The sequence below is a fragment of the Nerophis lumbriciformis genome, linkage group LG03 (assembly GCF_033978685.3).
Source record: "Nerophis lumbriciformis linkage group LG03, RoL_Nlum_v2.1, whole genome shotgun sequence".
NCBI lineage: Eukaryota > Metazoa > Chordata > Actinopteri > Syngnathiformes > Syngnathidae > Nerophis > Nerophis lumbriciformis.
Window position 1 is genome coordinate 14,299,872 of NC_084550.2, and position 6,000 is coordinate 14,305,871.

General features: G+C 37.1%; 1 protein-coding gene across 1 annotated transcript in view; it reads right to left on the reverse strand.

Annotated features, from left to right (window-relative positions):
- The window catches only part of LOC133575565 (angiopoietin-related protein 1-like), a 41,281-nt gene extending 40,704 nt beyond the window's left edge, over positions 1-577 (reverse strand). Inside the window, exon 1 of the mRNA XM_061928243.1 lies at positions 421-577. The gene's annotated coding sequence lies outside the window, so the exon portion shown is untranslated. The remainder of the gene's footprint in view (positions 1-420) is intronic.
- Between the last annotated feature and the right edge of the window lie 5,423 nt (positions 578-6,000).

The following is a 6,000-nucleotide window of genomic DNA, read 5'->3' on the forward strand; positions in this document are numbered from 1 at the left end:
ACGTCTAGCGGGCCAAACTAATGACACTGGCCCGTTTGTCGTAGTTTGGACACCACTGTTCTGGACATTTCTAACTGACTGACTCCCTCAATTATACATGAATGTTATTTACCTGACATGAACTCTGTGATTACCTTTCAGAAAATCCTATTTTGAGGTTACATGACTGTGCCAATCAGCCATCTTTTTTAGCCTGTGGAGCAGACGGATCTAATCAGACAGTCTGTTTGGATCCTAAGGGATGACATATGAGCTCTGTGTATACTATTTACGGTCAGGAGGTCCACAAGCAGACATGACGAAAGCAAAAACAATAATAAGATGGTGCTGTGCAACATTGTAAAAACCTGGCAATGACATTAATCACAGAGATGATCAAAGTTGTTTTGTCTATGGGTTAATTCAACAACAAAATCTAACCTTTCTCAGTCGGTTCGGTCCAGGATGTGAAGCTTGACAGGTCCAGGTCAATGTTTCAGCTGTGTCGAGGTTTCATACTGTCCATGCTGAGTCTTTGCTCTCATTGAGAATAAAGGGCCTGCACGGAGCTGCAGTGCAAGCCAACGCGGCCCGGTAGGAGAACACCAACAGAGGGTGGTCCATGTGCAAAAAGAGGGAGGCTGATGGTTAGATTTTTCTCAGCAGTTGCAGGAAAAAGGCAGGCTTGGCCCTGCCTTCTTGCACTGATGTCATGCAAAGTTTTTGCAAAGAAAGAGACACCCCTTCTCATATGACCACAACTGGTCAAAGGTTCCTGTTAAACGCTCTACTGGTGATGTCATCTTTTTACTCTTTTCTCATGCATGCAGTTTCTTTATTGTCCCAGTCCAACCAAATGTACAGCATTATTTCTAACAGTCCAGCAGTTTAGGATGATCATCAGTGGTCTGTTTTGGATTTGTCCTCTCCATAGATGGTGTGTGTGTGTGTGTGAGCGCCCCAGGCTCAATTGGCAGCTGTGTTTATTTGCTTATGAGGACAACGTGTGGCGGGTTGCAGGCAATATTTTGAAATAAGATGGGGGCTCAGGCTTTGATGCATGGGGAGACATACTTAAACCACGTGGGAGGACAGTTTTGTTATGAAGTTTGAGAAGGGATGTTTTTTTTATTTTTGCAGAGTGTGAGCGCATAGAACTGTGCGGGAATGTGTTGACTGTGTGTGTGACTGCATGTGATCATGGCAATTCTTTCACATAACACCCATTAACTATTCCAAGCAGGGGAGCCGGATGCTGGAGCCTATCCCAGCTGACTACACTTAGGACAGGTATCCAGTCGGTCACAGGTCATTATGTTTATGTATGACCCGATCCAAACAACCTTTTCCACTCATGGAGCAAACAATCTGACAAACAAAGTCAACACACATGGTCACACATAACACAAGCTGCTCAATGAACTTTGTGAATATTATGAAAAAATGTCCAAACACCACACATAACTCAAAATCACGCCCATTTAAATCTCCTGCGATGCATGCTGGAAAACACACTATTTGTACGCACGTACAACACTTACGACCTTCAGTATTTTAATATGTGGAATTAAATTATGGAATGGATTAAGCAAAGAAATCAAACAATGTACTAACTGATCCACTTCAAGAAACTCTTCAAACTTAAAGTCTTTACAAAGTACAAAGAAGAAGAATCATTATAAACATTCTGAATTTATCTCATCCGTCCATTCATTTTCAAGATAATCTCACTCATCTCACCATATGAAATATAACTTACTTCACCAATTATTATTAATCAATTAATTTATTTTTATTGTTATTACTTATGGAGTATATTGTGAATAAATTGAGAACAGGAAGTGAAGAAAAGTTTTAGCAACTGCTATGAAAAGGAAAAGGGATAGGATTAAATAAGCTCTGCTTCTTCTTTTTCGAACATGTTCTATAGAGAAACTGGAAATTGTGAAGTATCATGTTGTATGCATGCATGTTCGAAATAAACTCAAACTCAACTCAACTTATCCATGTTTGGCGCATTTAAGTTGATTACGAAACTTTAAGGAGAACGTCACAGAAGTAAACAAGGTATTAGTCAAACTTTCACTTATTCCTAATATCCAATTATAATAATTATATATCCATTATGTTAATATAATATAATATATATATATATATGTAAAAACCTCACAACCAGTGAAGTTGGTACATTGTGTAAATCATAAATAAAAACAGAATACAATGATACGGCGGTACTGCATCAAAGAACGACATCACTGTGTAAATGATATCACCACATGGGCTCAGGAACACTTCAGAAAACCACTGTCAGTAACTAAAGTTGGTCGCTAGATCTGTAAGTGCAAGTTAAAACTCTACTATGCAAAGCCAAAGCCATTTATCAACAACACCCAGGAACGCCGCCGTCTTCGCTGGGCTCGAGCTCATCTAAGATGGACTGATGCAAAGTGGAAAAGTGTTCTGTGGTCTGACGAGTCCACATTTCAAATTGTTTTTGGAAACTGTGGATCGTGTCCTCCGGAACAAAGAGGAAAATCACCATCCGTATTGTTATCGGCGCAAAGTTCAAAAGCCAGCATCTGTGATGGTATGGTGGTGTATTAGTGCCCAAGGCATGGGTAACTTACACATCTGTGAAGGTGCCATTAATGCTGAAAGGTACATACAGGTTTTGGAGCAACATATGTTGCCATCCAAGCAATGTTATCATGGACGCCCCTGCTTATTACAGCAAGAAAATGCCAAGCCACGTGTTACATCAACGTGGCTTCATAGTAAAAGAGTTCGGGTACTAGACTGGCCTGCCTGTAGTCCAGACCTGTCTCCTATTGAAAATGTGTGGCGCAATATGAAGCATAAAATACCACAACGGAGACCCCCGACTGTTGAACAACTAAAGCTGTACATCAAGCAAGAATGGGAAATAATTCCGCCTGAAAAGCTTCAAAAATTGGTCTTCTCAGTTCCCAAATGTTAACTGAGTGTTGTTAAAAGGAAAGGCCATGTAACACAGTGGTAAAAAGGCCCCTGTGCCAACTTTTAAAGTTTTTAAAGTTAATGATTATTTGCAAAAAAAAAAAAACTTTTTTCAATTCGAACATTAAGTATCTTGTCTTTGCAGTCTATTCAATTGAATATAGGTTGAAAAGGATTTGCAAATCATTGTATTCTGTTTTTATTTACAAATTACACAAAGTGCCAACTTCACTGGTTTTGGGTTTTGTATATGTATGTATATATTAGGGTTGTACGGTATACCGGTATTAGGAGAGTACCGCGATACTAATGAATCATTTTCGGTACTATATCGCCTCTGAAACATACCAGTCCCGCACCTTCCCCCACGCCCGCGTCGGCCTCACGTCATGACATTGCTGGTTTTATGAGCAGAGGAGCATGTTCAGCGGCACACAATCACAGAGTACTTACAAGCAGACACAGTGTGTAGACAGAAAAGGGAGAACGGACGCATTTTGGCTTAAAAACTAAAGATAAAGGTGAAGTTATAACACTTAAACGCCCTCAGGAAGAGATGCTTTAAGACATGGCTAGCTAGCTAGCGGCTAACGTCCATCCGCCGTCGGCAGTGTTTTAGCTACTTCTAAATCACTAATCCTGGTCTCCATGGTGACAAATAAAGTACGTTTCTTACAAGTATCATACCTGCAGGACGAGGAATAGCTAAACATGCTTCACGACACACCTTTGTTCACCAGCGTCAAAATGTAAACAAACGCCATTGGTGGATCTACACCTGACATCCACTGTAATGATATCAAGTACAGGCACGTATCTAATCGATACTACTATGATTACGTCGATATTGTTTGGCATTACAACATCTTCTTTTGTTTAAAAAAAAATGTATATTATGTTTAGAAACTCAGGAAATATTTCCCTGGACACATGAGGACTTTGAATATGACCAATGTCTGATCTGTAACTACTTGGTATCATATTGATAACCAAATTTGTGGTAACATCCAAAACTAATGTAAAATATCAAACAACAGAAGAATATGTGATTATTACATTTTAACAGAAGTGTAGATAGAACATGTTAAAATAGAAAGTAAGCAGATATTAACAGTAAATGAACAAGTAGATTAATAATTAATTGTCTACCACTTGTCCTCAATTATTTTGACAAAATAATAGAATGATAAATGACACAATATGTTACTGCATACGTCAGCAGACTATATTAGGGAGCCTCAGTTTGTTTACTTACTAATAAAAGACAAGTTGTCTTGTATGTTCACTATTTTATTTAAGGACAAACTTGCAATAAGAAACATATGTTTAATGTACCCTAAGATTTTTTGTTAAAATAAAGACAATAATGCCATTTTTTGTGGTGCCCTTTATTTAGAAAAGTACTGAAAAGTATCAAAATAAATTTGGTACCGGTACTAAAATATTGGTATCGGGACAACACTAATATATATATATATATATATATATATATATATATATATATATATATATATATATATTTAGCCTATATATATATATATATATATATATATATTTAACCTATATATATATATATATATAGGCTAAATATGTACATACGTATGTATAGGCTATATACATGTGGTCAATAATCGGACACTTAGTGTCCCCTTTACACACACACGCACGCACGCACGCACGCACGCACGCACGCACACACACACACGCACACGCACACGCACACGCACACGCACACACATGCATATGTTGTTAGTGTCAACTGTCAATATTGCAATATTTTCTCGTTACATTAAACCTGTTTGCTAATTTATTCCAGTTTTTATGTGTTTTTGTAATATTATTTTTAAAATGTGCCGCAGCCTGTAAAAAAAAATAAAAAAAATTAGCTGCTGGCCCAAATCCCGCTTCCTCTATCCCAATCACTGTTGTTTTGTCCTTGGGCAAGACACTTTCACCTACTTTGTCCCACTCAACCACACAGTTCACTGACCAATATGCTGACCTGCTATCCATTATGGCTGCCCATACTCCTGAAGAGGATGGGTTACATGCACATACAACTTTTGCTGTATCCATTGTTCATGTTATAGAATAACAATTTCTAGTCATTTCTTCTTTTCTTTTTGTAGTGGTGTTTTGCACAGGAAAATGTAGGATTTGGTCACCTAATTTACATAATTCCATCTTGGCTAAACAAGTTACACTGAAAATTAAAGACAACATTCATTTTTATTGATCTAATTGTTTATTTATGTTGTGTCACTGTTTCCTTTTATAGGACAATTTTAAAGTACTATAAATTACAATTATTATATATATTTATTTATTTATTTTTAAATTTATTTTTCTCCTGTCCAGCTTCTCAGGCAAATCATATAGTTGATGTAGATGCCCATATCGGCTGTTCAGATTTACTTTTCAAAAGAGAAGTGTAGGATACTTCTCTTGTTGCCTTATTTGTATTTGACTTTATTAAATGTATTTATATTATCATTTGATAGAGCCGGGCCGGAGCAGGAGGGGATACAAAGGGGGGGGGAAAAGGAAGACAGAGGGGGAAATTGTGGGGACAAGAGAGGGATTAGACAGAGAGACAAAAACAACAACAGTAAACACAACAATAACAACAACAACAACATCAACAACAATAGAGCAACATCAGCAAATACGACATGTACAAATATGATGGTAAAAGTGATAGCAAAGAAGCAGTTAGCGAAATCAATAGTAATACAGAAATGACAATGAGCATTATTACACTACAAATGGAGCAATACAAATACCAATAGAAATAACGCTATTGATAATGAACAATAATAATTAACCTCTATCATCAACAATACAGTTGTTCAAATGCAACAATACATATACGTAATGATAACTTGAAATATGAAATAATGCAGAAAAATGGAGGGGAAGAAAGAGAAACAACCTATATTAACCTTGTAGATTGTTATAGTAACAATGGGTTAAGCTTTGTCAGTGTGTGCCATGTGTTATACCCAGTTTACTCTAGAGCAACAACGTTAATATATGTTTAATGAA